Source organism: Cibotium barometz, chromosome 18, assembly GCF_041138505.1.
Source record: "Cibotium barometz isolate CiBa-2024 chromosome 18, ASM4113850v1, whole genome shotgun sequence".
Taxonomy (NCBI): domain Eukaryota; kingdom Viridiplantae; phylum Streptophyta; class Polypodiopsida; order Cyatheales; family Cibotiaceae; genus Cibotium; species Cibotium barometz.
In genome coordinates this window covers 341732-360309 of record NC_141063.1, presented here as the reverse complement: position 1 = coordinate 360309, position 18578 = coordinate 341732, and the positions used below count along the sequence as shown (strand labels likewise).

Genomic DNA, 18578 nt, shown 5'->3' with positions numbered 1-18578 from the left:
ATGCCACCTGTACACCAATTGGGTATGCATGTGACAACACACTATAAACTGCTGATGCTGACTCCAGTCCAAAACAGGCCCTCTAGACTCTTCTATTGTCCTCCACCATCAGCTGACATCTAATACACTACTCCAAGACCTTCCTAGACACCTGACTAATGCTCTGCTGACACCTACCTGACCTTCTACTGACTTCTAACTGACAGACTGCTGAATCAATCTTCTGCTGACACCTACCTAACAGACTGCTGAATCAATCTTCTGCTGACACCTACCTAACAGACTGTTGAATCAACCTGCTGAACGTTGAGTACTGACACCTAATTGACAGCTGACTGGTGACTCAGCTGAAACAGAAACCTTCTCTCATGTGTCCTCTGACCTTCTCCAACCCTTAGGCTACTCTATACTTATAGAGATAACACACTACAGGCACTCTACTGGCTAACAGCTGACTCCCAGATAACTCCAATCTAACTATCCTTTCAAAGTTGACTAAACTGACCCACCAGCTGATGTAGGTTTCCTCTCTTCTACATCTAATGAGACCTCAAGACACTCAGAACCCCCAATCCTCACAAAGATCCAACCCTTTGGTCAATTAGCTCTAACAGCAGCAGACTCTGAAACACCTTCAAACCACAAGCCCGTCTGACTACTAACTACTGACAGTGAAACCAGCCTCTGATAGAAAACTAGAGTGCGGTAGATTAGCAATCACCTGTCCACTTGTAGTCTAGATGTGAAAAGAACACAGATTGGAGCTAGAGTCCCCAAATCTGAAAACACAGCGACACCTGTTGACCCCAAAGCTTGGCGCCCCTTGCGGTATTTCTTTATTCAATTATAATAAAATGAATGGCTGAGTACAACACAAAGATCAGCCAAGAGTTTACACCTGTAAGTCCAATCTGACGGCCCACAAATCCTTCTTAGCACAGAGGATCTATGCACACAGATCTGTGTCTCCAAATAACACACTGTGCCTCCCTCTGATCAGCCAAGATCACTAAGCAGGCCAGCCATGGGCATACATCTGGCATAACTCAAGTGCATGATACATCATCTCAGCTCAAACATACATGTGCTGTCCAAACTCTGTCTCAACCCTTGTCAATCTGCCATACCCCTCCTCTCACAAGGGGCCAGATAACTCATATCTGCAACAGACATCAAGCAGTAGAAAGAGAGATAGATGAAGAGAAACAAGGCTTACCAAGTTCAGCTCGTGAAACAGTACTGGAGGAAGCAACAGCACCAATCTGTACTTGCAGGCACTTGTATCCACAACCTTGCTTCACACATGTGCTTGTACTTGCTTATACCCTCCTCCTGATGTTCACTCTTTTGCTGTCCTTGAAAGTACAGATCTGAAAAACAGCCCTGTACTTGATTGTACTTGACTGTACTTGCCTGTACTTGACGGTACGGTCTTTCTGCAGAGAATCAGAAGTAGCCGCCTGCTGGATTTTGCTACTGGTTGCCTGCGCCGTCTGCTACAGTACTGTCCAGCACCTGTACTTGCCCTAGAACTGGCCGTACAGTGTACCTGCAGAAAGTACAGAGCTGTACTTGCAGTCGTACAGCACTGTACAGCCTGTATTCAGCAGTTGCAGGCGCTGTATCAGTTCCACAGCCCTGCGCTTCTCTGTCCACAGCAATACCTGCAGTCGTACAGTACTGTACGGCTTCTGTACGGCCTGTTTCAGCTCACAGCTTGCAGAAAACAGCAGCTACAGCACAGATACAGCAGCCGCCTCAGTTTCCTTCTGCTTTTCCACGCTAGAGTGTCCCTTTTGCTCCACGACTCCCAAAAGGGAAGAGAGAGAGAGAGAGAAGAGAGAGAAACACTCCAAAAGTGGCCCTCTTCCCCAAAATAATCCCTAGGGTCCCAAACTTTAATAAGTCCCTAGGGCCACTAAGGCCTAGGGGCAAACTTTAATAAACATTAGTTTCTAGTTCCCCCCTTCACACCTAGGGATGTCCACACATCTTAAACTCTGTCCAGGCACCCCCCATGTAAATCATAAAATATTCTGACTCTGCAACCACCATGCCCACACTTGTACTGTTCCATTTTCACAGGGCCATGACATACCCCCCTCTTGAAAAATGGCAAGCGTCCTCGATTGCATTCTGGTGATGCATCAAAATATCCAAAGTGAAATATACAATATGGCAAGATCAGCGTCCCAATCTCTCTAAGCCATATACATGTATCAATATTCACTGCAAACCAATGGCATAGTAATAGTCCAAGTTGTATACCACTGTGAACCATACATATCTACAAAAATCTCCATGTGACTAGTACACATATATCATAGAAGTCCCATAAACAGATGTACTGTCAGCCTCAGTACCTTCGGGTGAGATAAAAACTGCACCAAGCGACCTCTAGATGTCATCTGAGCCTGTCTGTACCAAGGGAGTGGAGGTGCTACCCCCCTCTTGAGCATCAGGTAATGCTCCAGACCCATGCTCTGCTGAACTTGAATGAGCCACAATAAGAGTCGGCTCTAACTCAAAGGCATCGAGATAAAGCTGCAAAACCTGAGGTGAATCTGTTAAGTCACCTTCCTCCATCCACTTCGCATCCATCGGTGAATAGTTCTTGAACTTCACAAGATAGCGACGGGAAACTTTACCTCGTACCTTCCTTTCTTTATGTGCCAGTATCTGCTCTGGAATCAGAACCTCAAGTTCCGGCTGAGCCTCATCTGATACATCCTCAGGCACATCCCCACGGAAAGGTCTAAGAAGACTCACGTGAAAAGCATTGTGAATCCTCCAGTGATCTGGTAACTTCAATCGATAGGTTACCTCACCAATCTTTTCCAAAACCTGAAAAGGCCCATAATAACGCATGCTCAACTTAGGGAATAAGCGCTCTTTACCCTTCATCTTCTTGAGTCTAGCCTTTTCAAAGCGCAAAAGAACCCAATCACCCAATGCAAACTGTAAATCACGTCTGTGACGGTTTGCGGCTTTCTTTTGCTTCTGCTGAGTTTTCTGGAGGGCCAACTTAACTCTCCGATAAGCTTCATCCAAACTCTCCACATACTGATCAGCCTCAAAGATCTTATCCTTTGTATGCAAAATGGGTGGTACCTTCTTCCCTCCTACAATCTCAAAAGGCGCCTTGCCTGTCGAGCTATGTACAGTGTTGTTATATGCAAACTCCACCAAAGGAAGATACGTTTCCCATTGTTGCTTGTGCTCTGACACATAACATTTTAGAAGATCCAACACTGTAGAGTTAGCCTCTTCTGACTGACCATCTGTCTGTGGATGAAATGACGATGAAAACTTGAGAGTTGTACCCATGTTGTCAAACAACCCTCTCCAAAACAAACTCGTCATCCGTGGATCACGGTCACTAATGATAGACGTAGGCAAGCCATGATACTTGAAGATGTTCGCCATGAACAACTTCACCATATGATCCACTTTAATTGTCTTCCGCACGGGAATGAAATGAGCCTGCTTACTGAACCTGCATATGATAGTCCAGATGCCATCATTTCCCGTTTGTGTCCGTGGAAGATCAAATACAAAATCCATGGCAATGCTCTCCCAAGGTCTATCCGGAATAGGTAAAGGCTGTAATAACCCTGGTGTCTTCTGACGGTCAAACTTTACCTTCTGACATACAATGCATTGCCTCACAAAGGCATCAACATCTCTTCTCAAGGTTGGCCAATAAAAGAAAGTCTCCACTGCTTTGACCGTGGCGTCAATACCTCTATGACCTGCATACGGTGGAGCATGACTTTCAATCATAACCTTGAGTCGCAATGGCCTGGTAACACACAGTCTGCCATGCATCAATAAAAACCCATCTCTGAGAGTGTAATGCTCATGCCGCTGACCCTCAGACATCTGATCATACAACCTTTCAAAGTCCTCATCATGGGCATACTGCTCTTTCATTTCATCAAGCTCATGATGATAAGCAAGTGAAACTGCAGAGACCTGTGGCTTGCGTGACAAAGCATCTGCCACTACATTCTTTTTGCCTTCCACATGCACAATCTGGAAGTGAAACATTGACAAAAAGTTTGCCCAACGCATATGCTTCTCTGAAAGCTTAGTCTGCGTGAGGAAATATCGCAAGGTCTGATGATCTGTCTGCACAGTGAAATCAGCCCCAAGCAAGTAGTGTTTCCATGTAGAAAGAGCGTGAATTACAGCCAACATCTCTTTCTCATACACCTGTAAATGCTTCTCAGCATCTTGCAAAACTCTACTCTCATAAGCTATCACATGTCCCTCTTGCATGAGAACTGCACCAATGCTACTTCCACATGTATCACACTGGACAACAAACGCCTTTCGGAGGTCCGGTAACACCAATACTGGGTCTGAAGTAAGCTTTTCTTTGAGCTTTTTGAATGCTGTAATTTCCCGATCAGCCCATCTAAACAGAGTTGCTTTCTTCGTCAAAGCATGAAGAGGCGAAGCAATTTCAGCAAAGTGCCGTATGTAACGCCTGTAATAGGAACACAATCCTAGAAAGCTGCGTACATCATGCGCGGTCCTCAAAGCTGGCCAATTAAGTATTGCTTCCACCTTTGCTGGATCCATACGGACTCCATGACCACACACAATATGTCCCAAGAAATGTATCTCTTGCAAAAAGAACTCACTCTTCTTGCCATTAACAACCAACCTATGGTTTCTGAGTTCTGCAAACACAATGGCCAAATGCCTTCTATGCTCTTCCTCAGTTCGTGAATGCACAATCATATCATCAAAGAATGTGCCCACAAACTCTCTATGAGGCCTGAAAATCCTGTCCATCATTCTGTTAAATGTGGCAGGCGCATTTGTCAAGCCAAAGGGCATAACCAAGAACTCATACAACCCAAATGTGGTTCGGAATGCTGTCTTATGCACATCCTCGGGTCTAATGCGTATCTGATGATACCCGCTTTTCAAGTCAATACGACTAAAGACTGTGGAGCCCTGTAAGCGGTCCAAGATGTCATCGATCCTCGGTATGGGGAATCGATTCTTGATGGTATTCTTATTCAGCGCCCTGTAATCTATACACATGCGCCAAGAACCATCCTTCTTCTGCACCAAGAGCACAGGTGAGCAAAAGGGTGATGAGCTAGGCTGAATCAACCCCTTATTCAAAAGCTCCTGCACCTGACTCATAATCTCTTTCTGTTGGGCTGCACTAACACGGTACGGCGGTCTATTCGGTGGAGTACTACCAGGAATCAGATCTATGGCATGATCTTCTGGCCTCTCAGGAGGTAATTCTCCTAGCAATGACTCGGAAAAACAGTCTTGAAACCCACTTAAGAAATCAGCCCTGTCCTTATCTAACATTGACAAATTAGACTTAGACTCATCATCCTGTGCATCCTTTACATAAATCAAGTACGCGGAAAGATGCTTTTTCATTACTGATGAAATCGCCGAAGCGGATACAATAGGAACAGATTCCCCTTTGAGTTTTACATCCAATACATGCTCTTTCCCTCTATGAGTCAGAGTAATTTTTCTATTGTAAGTATCCACCACCGCATGTACCCTGTGGCACCATGGCATCCCCAACAAAACATCACAGCCATCCAAAGGCATGATGAAGAACTCCTCACTGTCCACATAACCCTGCAAATGAAGCCGAAGCTTCCCAATAATAGGAGTAACGGGTTCTGCATACCCTGGACAAGCCATATTTGCCTCATGTAACGGCCCCATCTCCTCTGCGCGAATCCCCAATCGGCCAGCCAGATTTGGTGAAATGAAGTTGGCTCTAGCACCTGTGTCAAAGAAGATCAAAGCATTCTGATCTCTCACTTTGCCCCATGCCCTGCACAACTCTGTAGCTTCACCACCTAGCTGCTCCCCCACAAGATCAGGAACTAAGCCTGCAGAAGGCTTTGGTTTCTTTGGCTTGGGCTCTCCTTTATTGTCAGGGTCCTTTTTGGACGTTCTTTTGGGACAATTGAATGACATATGCCCCTCTTCAGTACAGTAAAAACACTTTTGAGCATCTCTCAAAGCCTGTCTTTCCTCAGAAGTTCTCTTGGGCATTGGCAACTTCTTATACTTTGTCTCTGAAGACCCTTTAGTATCACGAGAAGCATGCCCAAATTTTTCAGCTTTCTTGCCCAATTTCTTACTGCCTTTAAACCCAGATGAACCACCTGTGAGTAACGCATTAGCTGTCATAGCATTTTCAATCATCTCTGACATGTTCGTTACTCTTGTCTTTATACAATAATCTCGTACCTCCTTGGGCAGCCCACAACAATACTTCTCTACCTGCTCAGATAATGGCACGGCACGATAAGAAGTCACTGGGAGTAGAGCTTCCCAAAACTTCTTGTTATAATTCTCCAAACTATCACACTTTGAAGCATCCAGCTTGTGCCATGCGGTCATAACATCCACCTCAAATGTAGATGTGAGCCATATGGAAGAGAAAACCTGTTTGAATTGGACCCATGTGGTGGGTGCTATGCCCTGCAAAAGAAGAGTAGACCACCACTGCAAAGCATTGCCCTTGAGAAAAGTGGCAGCTTTCCTCACCTTTGAGGACTCTGTATAATTCCCACCAGAAAAAGCAGCATCAAACTGCTGTAAAAAGGTAAGTGCCTTCAATTTATCCTTGGCCCCACTGAAAGTGTCAAACTTCACTGCAGCTCCCCCTTCCTTGTAATCCTTCGCCTTTCCCATAGGCGTTAGATTATCATATGGAAGTGGTTTCGTAAGATTGCTGCCCCCAACATTCATACCCATCATTGGGTCAACATTTCCCATTCCCATGCCAGGCATACCATACATTCCAGCCATGTTTCCATACATTCCACTATGCATACCTGGCTGCATGCCACCAAACATATTGCCTTGCATCCTAGGTTGCATGCCTGCAAACATATTTCCAGCCATACCGGACTGCATACCACCATACATATTCCCTTGCATGCCAGGCTGAAAATTGGCTCCAAAAGGCCCATACATACCCATGCCTCCCTGAGGGTAACCCCCAGTCATGGATTGGAACACCGAGCCACCACCAAAATAACCTGGATGCATATTCTGCTGAGGAATAGGTGGCTGTCCATAGAAGGAACTCTGAGAGTTTGCTCCATAAGCATGCTGCATATTTGGAAACTGGCCAAAAGATGGTTCCTGTGGGATGGTTTCTTCGAACGAACCTTCTTCTTCTTTTTCTGGGGCTCTGTGCGAGATCTCAAAAATTCAGCAAATCTCTCGCTCTGTGTGAGCTGCATAAAAGTATCCATAACACTAGCCAAGCGATCTTTGAACCGAGCATCATCATCCTCTTTACCATGCACATCTTCTGGCTGTGTTACATCCTCATAAGGCTCAACATCTGCAGCCTGTTCTCCTGCAAAAATATCCTCAGATACATCTCTCTCAGGAGAAGTCTCTTGCTCTTCTTCTTCATGATAGAAGTACTCTTCCTCTGTATCAGACATGATTGCTGAATTTTCAGCGATGGCTTTCTTCAAAGCAACCACGAGCTCACCCCCTTCAGAAAGTTGATGATTGGTCCCGGCAACGGAACCTTGAAACCGGCCTCTGATAGAAAACCAGAGTGCGGTAGATTAGCAATCACCTGTCCACTTGTAGTCTAGATGTGAAAAGAACACAGATTGGAGCTAGAGTGCCTAAATCTGAAAACACAGCGACACCTGTTGGCCCCAAAGCTTGGCGCCCCTTGCGGTATTTCTTTATTCAATTATAATAAAATGAATGGCTGAGTACAACACAAAGATCAGCCAAGAGTTTACACCTGTAAGTCCAATCTGACGGCCCACAAATCCTTCTTAGCACAGAGGATCTATGCACACAGATCTGTGTCTCCAAATAACACACTGTGCCTCCCTCTGACCAGCCAAGATCACTAAGCAGGCCAGCCATGGGCATACATCTGGCATAACTCAAGTGCATGATACATCATCTCAGCTCAAACATACATGTGCTGTCTAAACTCTGTCTCAACCCTTGTCAATCTGCCATACCCCTCCTCTCACAAGGGGCCAGATAACTCATATCTGCAACAGACATCAAGCAGTAGAAAGAGAGATAGATGAAGAGAAACAAGGCTTACCAAGTTCAGCTCGTGAAACAGTACTGGAGGAAGCAACAGCACCAATCTGTACTTGCAGGCACTTGTATCCACAACCCTGCTTCACACATGTGCTTGTACTTGCTTATACCCTCCTCCTGATGTTCACTCTTTTGCTGTCCTTGAAAGTACAGATCTGAAAAACAGCCCTGTACTTGATTGTACTTGACTGTACTTGCCTGTACTTGACGGTACGGTCTTTCTGCAGAGAATCAGAAGTAGCCGCCTGCTGGATTTTGCTACTGGTTGCCTACGCCGTCTGCTACAGTACTGTCCAGCACCTGTACTTGCCCTAGAACTGGCCGTACAGTGTACCTGCAGAAAGTACAGAGCTGTACTTGCAGTCGTACAGCACTGTACAGCCTGTATTCAGCAGTTGTTTGCAGGCGCCTGTATCAGTTCCACAGCCCTGCGCTTCTCTGTCCACAGCAATACCTGCAGTCGTACAGTACTGTACGACTTCTGTACGGCCTGTTTCAGCTCACAGCTTGCAGAAAACAGCAGCTATAGCACAGATACAGCAGCCGCCTCAGTTTCCTTCTGCTTTTCCACGCTAGAGTGTCCCTTTTGCTCCACGACTCCGAAAAGGGAAGAGAGAGAGAGAGAAGAGAGAGAAACACTCCAAAAGTGGCCCTCTTCCCCAAAATAATCCCTAGGGCCCCAAACTTTAATAAGTCCCTAGGGCCACTAAGGCCTAGGGGCAAACTTTAATAAACATTAAAGTTTAATGTTTCTAGTTCCCCCCTTCACACCTAGGGATGTCCACACATCTTAAACTCTGTCCGGGCACCCCCCATGTGAATCATAAAATATTCTGACTCTGCAACCACCATGCCCACACTTGTACTGTTCCATTTTCACAGGGCCATGACAGACAGCAGAGCTGACAACTGACAGTCCTCTGATAGTCAGCCATGACGTACAAACACTTCCCTCAAATCCAAACAAGCCAAATCAAGCTCCCTACGCCTTCACCTGATTGTACTTGAGGCTCAGCTGACGACCTGCTGACTTGAATCCTCTCAGCTAAGGCTGATTGAATCAGCATTGATTCAGCACCAACTTCCCAATCATCAGACCCACACTTACAGGAGTTTTATATCCATAAACTCAAATAAAACATCTTCAACACAACTGAAACATCAAAACAAACGACTTTGGTATCTAGTTATACAGCTGACACAAATCAAACTCTCTGTCTTCTTCAAATAGACAAAAACATCAATGTCTCAACAGCCCTGAGACATGGGCACAAACACCTATCTACCTGTCTAAGTTTGGGTTGAATTTGTGTCGCCACCTCACTCAAGGCCTATGTTGCCTGCCCATAGGGCCTTTTTTTAAAAACAATTGTTTGCCCCCACAGATTGTACCTCTTGCTTAACAAGAGTTCATGGTAAGACTGTGTAGCAGCCTGCAGGCAAGCTGATCACTCACGACGCTTTAAAAACCCGTGTCCTTGAAACAAGATGTACGCGTCGTCGTTGTCTTACTGCTATTAGTGAGACCCGCTAATTGGGGAGGACTAAGAACCCATGAAAAGTTGGCTGGCTCCGTAGCATTAGCAATGGTAAAAGCTATAGATAGAAGATGTAGATTCCTCTTCGCTCCTCGAACCTCTCTATCTGTCCTAGCTAACTCCTTCAGCTGTCCTCCCAAGTCAGCTCTGACCTTCAAAACCTTTGATCTTTCACCTATCAGCCTCAGCTGACCTCAGCTAACATCCAGCTGACCAAAACAGTTCTCAACTGACACAAAACTGACTGTAAACTGCTTCCGAATGCTGATGCTGACTCCATTCCAAAACAGGTCCTCTAGACTCCTCTATTGTCCTCCATTATCACAGCTGACATCTAATCCACAACTCCAGGACCTTCCTGGACACCTGATTGATGTCCACCTTCCTGGACACCTGATTGATGTCCTGCTAACCTTCTACTGACAGCTGCTAACACCTACCTGATTGACTGTTGACTCCTGACTGCTAACTGCTGACTCAGCTTAAACATAAACCTTCTCTCACGTGTCCTCTAACCTTCTCCAAACCTCAGGCTACTCTATACTTAAAGAGATAACACACTACATGCACTATGCTGACTGCAGCTAACTCCCAGCTGACTGTCCTCTGAGAACTGACTAAAGTGACATGTGGCTGATGCAGATTTCCTCTCTTCTGTATTTGCTGAGACCTCAAGACACTCAGAACACTCAATCCTCACAAGGATCCAACCCTTTGGACACTTAGCTGACAATGGCCAACTCTGAAACACCTTCAAACCACAAGCCCATCTAACTGCTGATGACTGCTGATAGGTGATGCTGATAGGTGACAATCCTCTGACAGTCAACCCTAACTTACAAACACTTCCCTCAAACCCAAAGAAGCCAAATCAAGCTCTCTACACCTTCATTTGATTGTACATGTGCTTCTAATTTTCAATTTTTTGCTTCTAGAGTTTCTAGTTCTATCCAAAACATGTGTAATCCATTCCTAGATGTGTTGAATTTGTGTTGCACATCTATGGTATTCTCATTACTGGCCTTAGCCTTCTTGTGTGCCCGTTCCTTGAAATGTGCCGCTCAATTTTTTCCTCGCTTGAAAAGTTTCGCTCGGAGAACAGGAGGACTCACCTATATTCAAGGAGATTCACCTATAGTAAATGTTCCACTTACGTTCTCGAGATTGAAGATGAACACATGATTTCAATTCCAAAAAATGTTCCATGATATTCGGCAAAAAGAAACTCGACAAAAGATTATTACAAACTTCTCAATACATTGGAAAGATTTAGATGAGTCAAATTCAACTTGGCAAAGTGATGAAGATCATCATCAGTACCCATAATTACTTCAAGAGTTATTTCAACAATACTAGTTACTTCATATAAACCTAGATGTGGGAAGGAATGTCACGATTTGTGACTAATATATCTTAATCTCTCTAAACTACACCTTAATCACTGATTATTAGTGGAGGGTCTTGAGAGGACACAACCTGTCGCACTATGAAAGAACATGTCTTATCCAAAAGACAATTGTCCACTTAAAAGACAACTATTCATCTGAGAGTCACAACCCTACACTAGGATGTGCCTCCTTACTCGTGCCCTATTTAAGAAGGCCTTGACTATCAATGCAACACACTCAACTTTCCGCTTAAATATCTTAACTTAAGTTCTATCTTGTTTAAACTAATCTCTAATCATGTTTAATTAGAGAAAACCTTTACATTTGCAAGGTATTCCTTGCCACTTTCCTTACGGTCCATTGCTCGTGTTTTCTTACGGCATATGCAATTACATTAACATAGCTCATGACTTGTTTCTTAGCCACTCTCCTCTAAAGCTTACAATTTAAAGCCCTCACAAAATATGCCAACGTCATGAAGGAAAAGGAGCTATCACGGAAGCAAGGCATACCTTCTAGCTGGCACCACACAGCCTCAAAATGCGTCCTAAATTCTAGAACTGATACCCCTTTATGCTGCTCGAGCTCCTCTACCCGACTCCAAAGCCCATTTTTGATCTCGATGTGCTTAAATTCCTCTACTATAGCCCCTGAGAGAAGCTTCCAACTTGTTTGTACATGGTCAGGCAACCCATCGAACCATGCACGCGCCCCATCTTGAAGCACTACATTCCCATGAATGTCAAACATCTTGCATTGATGCATGAACACTTCAAGAATCCATGTACATCATCTAAGCCATCCCTGTACAAATGCCTTGAAGCATCCATCGTTGAAGCTGACAAGCCCAACCTTGACCATCTGCCCTCCATCTCCACCAAGTGAGAAATTTTCAATCAGGCATGCATACTTGAAATCCATCCTTGCCGGCCCTTGAGCATTGAAATGATAGCTGGATAGGTGGCTACTAGTTTTGCCATCATTAATCTATCATCATCAGTGTCACCTTTTACCATCTAACTCTTGCTTGTATTTGCTATGTTGTACCTCTTCCTTCTACCAGCAACACGTGTATCAAAATATACCAATGCAAGGTCTCATAAAATGACCAGTACAAGCATGAAAAGGTGATGTAGACCCTCTGGAGATGATATATATATATGCCTAGATGAATCCGGGAACATGCCCAAATTCACCTTTTAGGAACGTGCATGTTATATACTCATAGTAATCAACCTACAAGACTACATAACTATCAACTCCATTATGCATAGTATGGACTAGATACTACGACATCCCCACTAACGTCAATAGTGCCCAATAGTGGATGTAGATCAAGATATGCTCTCACACACACACTCCACACACACACACACACATACATAAGAGCATATATTCACACAAAGCCCTTCGTACTGAGTTTCTGTTAAACCTCCGGAGATGCAGGGTAGACTCAACCATAATGAAGCCTAGCACTAAGGCACTAAGGGAAGTAGCAAATAGAAAGAATTAGTACAACAAATAAGTAGTTGATAGGGCAAATGCACTACTAAAGATAGAAAGAATTAGCACAATATCAATTGGCCATAACTCGGATGAAAACTTCACAATGTGAAATCTGCATGTCCGCTAATACGGCTGAATTATATCTCAAGTATATACCTAGATGAATCCAGGAACATGCCCAAATTCACCTTTTAGGAATGTGCATGTTATATACTGTGGAGATGATATATTCCAACACCTCCTCTTCAGCGCCATAGGGGCGGTCCAATATCAGCACGCTGAAGTAACACCTCCAAAGTAGCTCTCAAATGTGGTTTGGCGCAGTGATCAGCCACATTGTCCTGGTAGAACAATAGACCAGCCGAAGAAGTCCCAACTCGATCCAGTCACGTACAAAATGATAATGCACCTCAATATGTTTGGATCGTCCTCATATTACAAGATTCTGAGCTAGAGCAATAGCACTCTAAGAATCCGAGAAGATGGTAACCGGGGACATGTCGGCACAGCACAAATGCTCCAGAATCTGATGAATCCAAAGTGCCTCGGTAGAGGAGAGAAGGTAGGATTCAGGCCTAGAAGGTCCTGGGGTAGAATTTGGAGAAGGAACAACTGTAGAGAAATCTCTAGAAGCCATGTCTGCTAACACATAACCCTCCTCTGACTCACGTAGTCCGCTGACAACCTACTAAGCACCACCGCTACAGTGCGTAAGAGTGTGGAGAAGAAACAGCAGCAAAGAGATCTCCAAGAGCCCTGTCCTCTAACAATAAACCTCCTTTGAAGCAAGAGGGCTGTAAAAAACAGCAAATAGCCTCCTCTCAAGCTGTGCACAGCAAGAGGAGGAAAGAAGAAAGGGAGAGAGGGTGGGAAGAGAGAAATAGAGAAAGCAAATCTCTCAGGAACCCTGTCCTCAGCACCTAGAAGAGAGCTTCAGTCTCCAACAGCAAAAAAAACGCAACAGTCCCAAGCCTCAGATGAAGAAAACGCTGCAATCTTGAGGAAGCCTCTACTTCTGGAAGAAAACGTGGCACCTCCCACGCTGAAATCTGCAGAAAACGCAGAAAACTATCGAAGCCTCTGTTCCAAAACAGAAAATGCAGCTCTCTTCTGTTCACAGGTCAGCATTTTGCTCTGATACCATGAAAGAAAGTGAAAGCAATAGAAAACATAGGTGTAGGCCCAGGTACAAGACCTGTAAATGCTTGAAACTGATGTTTATTGCTGAAAATGCACGAGGGAAGCCCGTAGGTGCTTACAAGCATAAGAGACTGTTGCAACAGCCAATGACCTCCAACAAATATGCAAGAATGAGATAAAAAGTGAGAGGAAGGGTGAGAACCCTTATATATCCCTCCACAGAGCTAAATGCTATACAATGCCTTTAAAAATGGTAGAAAAATATCTGCTAAATATACCAATGCAAGGTCTCATAAAATGGCCTGTACAAGCATGAAAAGGTGATGTAGACCCTCTGGAGATATATTCCAACAATTATTCTTGCTTTTAGAAACCCTTTCTTTGCACAAATAGAAGCCAGTTTGATGTACTGTTCTCTGGGCATGATTAACTGACACCTAACAATCCCAGCTGCTCCAGTAAAGCATACCCAGCTCTCACACCCCTTGTTTGGATTCCATCTTATCCTGTGCATGGAAACTGATTTAGGAGGCATCCTTTCCGGCAATTTTCCAGCTGGCTGGCCCTCATCAGATAGAATGTATCCGCTTCTCCTCCCAGACTTATCACGGCTCGAGTGTTACCACTTAATTGAGCTGAATGTTCTGTTGAGGGCTTTCCATGCTTATTCTGTTTGCCTCTTTCACTACTACAATTACCATTCCCTGTCAACAAGGATCCAGAACTGCAGTTTTCGTAATTGTTTAGATCAAATGGAACCAAATCCAGGGGGTTCACTTCATTTGATGGTGTAGTAAAAGAATCTATTTTGGGTCCCTGGTCATCTATCTCTTTCCCTCTCACTGAGCGAAGTAAGCTTTTTGAAGCCTGCTTGCGAGAATTCTTCTTAACGTCAGCCTCTTCTTCCGTCATTCTACTAGAAGCCGTTTTGGAAAGCACCTTGGAAAAGGGAGCTTGATTGTTATCAGCTCTGTATTTCTTCAACTGCACAGGAGCAGCAGAGTTTTGAGAAATAATGGAAAGGACACCAGTGCCTTGGTTTTCTGTCAATTTGCAGCAAATGAAGTGTGGCTCCCTTGCAAAAACTTTTCTGTGAGCTGAAACTGTATAACTGAGCCATCTTCCCCTCCATACACAGCTACACCAGACCATCTTGACACTTGGACTGTCCAGATGGCAAAAGATGAGGAGAAAATAGAATGCATGCCGTGCGTCACCGTTTTTGTGCATGGCTTTCCCGTTATTGGAGTATCACATGATGCCATGTCAAGACTGATGGACCCATCATCCATAGAAAGAATAATGCCCTTGGGATATGAAAGCCAATCAATACTTAGAATGCATCCTCCCTTGCTTAAAGCCAGGTCCCACATTGGATAAAATGGATCACGGATATCCTAAAACTGTAAGCGACCGCTATGACCACCTGTGACTATTATGTTCCTGCTTTCAGCCTCACTACCTTCTGGTGCACAGGCAATTGCCCTGATAAGTGCAGAGTCTGCCACAAAACGTGCTAATGGCCTAGTATCTCGAACACACAACGCCTCCAGATTAAATTTCCACAGTGCAACCACTCCATCATGGCACCCAACTAATAACAGATCCTGTGGTGATGAGGACCATTCCAATGTCAGGGGCATGCTTTTCTGCCGGCCCGCTGGAAGCCCTGAGCATTTGAAAATAAGATTCATCTTCACAACAACAAAATTAGGGTTCGACTGTCTGCTACCACAAGCTATTGATTCCCTTACCAGGCTTGGCAAGGGCACATCGAACACCAGCATCGAGCCATTTCCAAACAGAACTGCCAAATAACCCAACCGATACAAGTCTTTGCTGTCAAGATCTGAAGAAACATCTCCTGCAGGCTGCCATTTTGCATCCCAAGTGAGTCCTCCATCATGTGCCAAGCCCAAGACCATTTGGGGCAAATCAAACTCTTCTTCTTTGGAGGAGAAAGTCAATGCAGGTCTGAAAGTCTCTTTATTTCAGTGCTAACTCTTAAATCATGTTCTGTTTCTTCCACCAAGGAGACAGACCGGATCTTATCCAGATTGAATGCATCTTCTTCTGAGATCTCAGCAGCATTTTGGACAGAAAGTTCTCTGGAATCCTCATCTACTATTTTCTTGTTGTTGGGCATTTTGTGTGCTTGGCAAGCAGTTCTTGACTTTGGTCTTCCTTTGCCACATAGCTTGTGATCATGACGATACCCACTAGCCTGGGCACATCAGAAGTCCATACTTTATGAGGCCTTTTCCATGAACTGGCTCACCAAGTCTGTGAGCGGGTGAATCATAGGGATGGGTTCCAACAACAAGGTATTCCCTTCTACATCCCTTTCTAAATCGCCTTTGTGGGCACCAATCCAGTGCCCACACAGATCCCCCTCCATTCATTACCAAGTCATAGTAATTCGCTATTGTTTTATCTGTACACATGGTGGCTCGAGATGATCCAAAATGAAGCAAGGATGATATTTGTGGCCTACCATCCTCATAAACAAAAGTTAGCTGAAAACGGTGCATATGGGCAGTAAAGGTGCCAGTCCTTGACAATCTCAATGTTGGGGTAAGCTCCAACACTAACAACAGAATCTCTCATGTCCGCAGAAGCTCCATCTTTGGCAGATAAAACATCACGGTGAGCTTCCATTAGAACTACAGACCTTAGATCTGCCAAGGGTGTAACACCACGATGCTCTCCAAGCAATTGCATTGTAACATCACCATGCTCTTCAAGTAGCGTCCATGTAGCACCACCATGCTCTTGAAGTAACATCCTTGTAGCATCACCGTGCTCTTGTAGTGATGGCCTTGTAACATCACTATGCTCTTCAAGCAACGGCCTTGTAGCAATACCATGCTCTTGAAGTAACGCCACCACGCTCTTGTAGTGATGGCCTCATAACATCACTATGCTTTTCAAGAAATGACCTTGTACCATCGCCATGGTCATGAAGTAATGGCCTTATAACATCACCATGCTCTTGAAGCAATGGCCTTGTAACATCACCATGCTCTTGAGGCAATGGCCTTGTAACACCACCATGCCTTGAAGTAACCACATTCTTCTGTTATTCGCCAAAGCTTTGGCATTAGCATAAGCTCTATGTGTGGCAGCAGACACTTCATCAGAGTCTTCTCTTATTGGCCTGCCTGGATACGTCAAAGCTCAAGCTTCCACAGCTGATGCTTCGAGGTGACCTACCTCCTTCGTTATCCCCTGGTATGTGTGAGGGCAAAAGGACAGAAGGACCAGATATTCGAGAGATCAGAGTAAAACCACAGCATGAAATATGTGAGTGAATATATATGAAAAGGTGAGTGCAGATATGTACAAGAGCCCTCATATGAGAGGTGACTCTGAGCAAAAAGAAGACCAGTGCAGAAGCAGAGAAGGCCGTCGGAGCTGAAGCACGGTCGATGACGGAGGCTTGCATCGATGTGAGGCAAAGCACTTCGAGGTGATAGTAGCAGCGGGCAACGTCGATGATGACGAGGATGGTGATGCAGTCTCTGATGACACGGGTGCTACGTACCTGAAGCAGAGTGGTGCAAGCTCTGGTGACACAGGTGTTGCGTACCTGACGGAGAGAGGGCTCCGTCCCGAAGTAGCAGAGAGGGCTGCTATCCCAATGTAGCAGAGAGGGCTGCTGTCCCGATGTAGGGCTGATGAAAGGCTGAAGATAAACGCTGATGTCAGCCCAGATGTAAGCACTGAAGACGGGCTGAAGTAAGGCTGATGTCAGCCTAGATGTAAATGCTGAGGTAAGCCTGATGTAAATGCAGATGTAAGCCTGAGGACAGGCTGATGTAAACAATGTAAGGCTCAAATGATAAGCGCTGATGTACACCTGATGTAAACGCAGATGCAAGCTTGAGGATAGGCTGATGTAAAGCGCTGATGTGAGCTGCAGCAAAATGCTGGTGTAAGCTGATGTATATGTTAGAAATCATCTCCTGTCTATATTTATACACCAGGGCCTCTGTTGTGGGTGTGCCCGCCCTGTATAAGGTGTTTTATCATTTTTCCTCACTCCCCGTATTTTTTCCCTATTTTTTCCAGTGGTGTGGAGGGATGCCAGAGGTTGGCAGGAGCACTTAGTGGCTGGCCGACTGTCCCATCTGCAGTCCTGTGGCTGGCCGACTGCCCACACATCATTCGTGGGCTTCTGTATTGCTGGCCGACTAGTCATGGACCTTTTTACTGCTGGCCGCTAACACTAAGTACTTTTTTAAATTAAATTTTGAGATTAAAAATCCTAATAAATAGGAGAAAATATACTACCTATATTATCACAACACAAATAAATCATGATTACATCATCCTACATCAATCCTGCTTTGATTCTTTGATGAGTTTAGCAAAGTATTAGTGTGCATATATGATGAATATAAATATCAAAAGAGTGAGCTTTCAAATGCAATTCCAAATGAGTCTATCTAGCATGTCAAAGCTAAAAGGTTATGCACTTACAATAAAAAATTACGAATTTTTGGAAAATGTTACTACTTTGTTGCGTCCTGCTGCTAAATCATTCCTACTTTGAGATTTTGGTGGGTTTAGCAAAGTATTAGTGTGCATATATGATGAATATAAATATCAAAAGAGTGAGCTTTCAAACACAATTCTCAATGAAAAGAAAAGAGAATCTACTTGCCATTTACTAAAATATAAAATAGGCCCAATGAGTCTATCTAGCATGTCAAAACTATAAAATTATGCATTTTAAAAAACATGAACTTTTTGAAAAAGTTACTACTTCATAATGTCCAACTACATCATTCCTACTTTAAGTGTTTGGTGAGTTTAGCATAGTATTAGTGTGCATATATGATGAATAAAAGTATCAAAATCATGAGCTTTCAAACACAATTCTCAATCGAAAGAAAAGAGAAAGTAC

At 44.3% G+C, this 18578-nt stretch overlaps 1 pseudogene; it reads right to left on the bottom strand.

Annotated features, from left to right (window-relative positions):
* Positions 1–13731: 13731 nt before the first annotated feature.
* LOC147628806 (uncharacterized) lies at positions 13732–17818 on the bottom strand (annotated as a pseudogene).
* Positions 17819–18578: the final 760 nt, after the last annotated feature.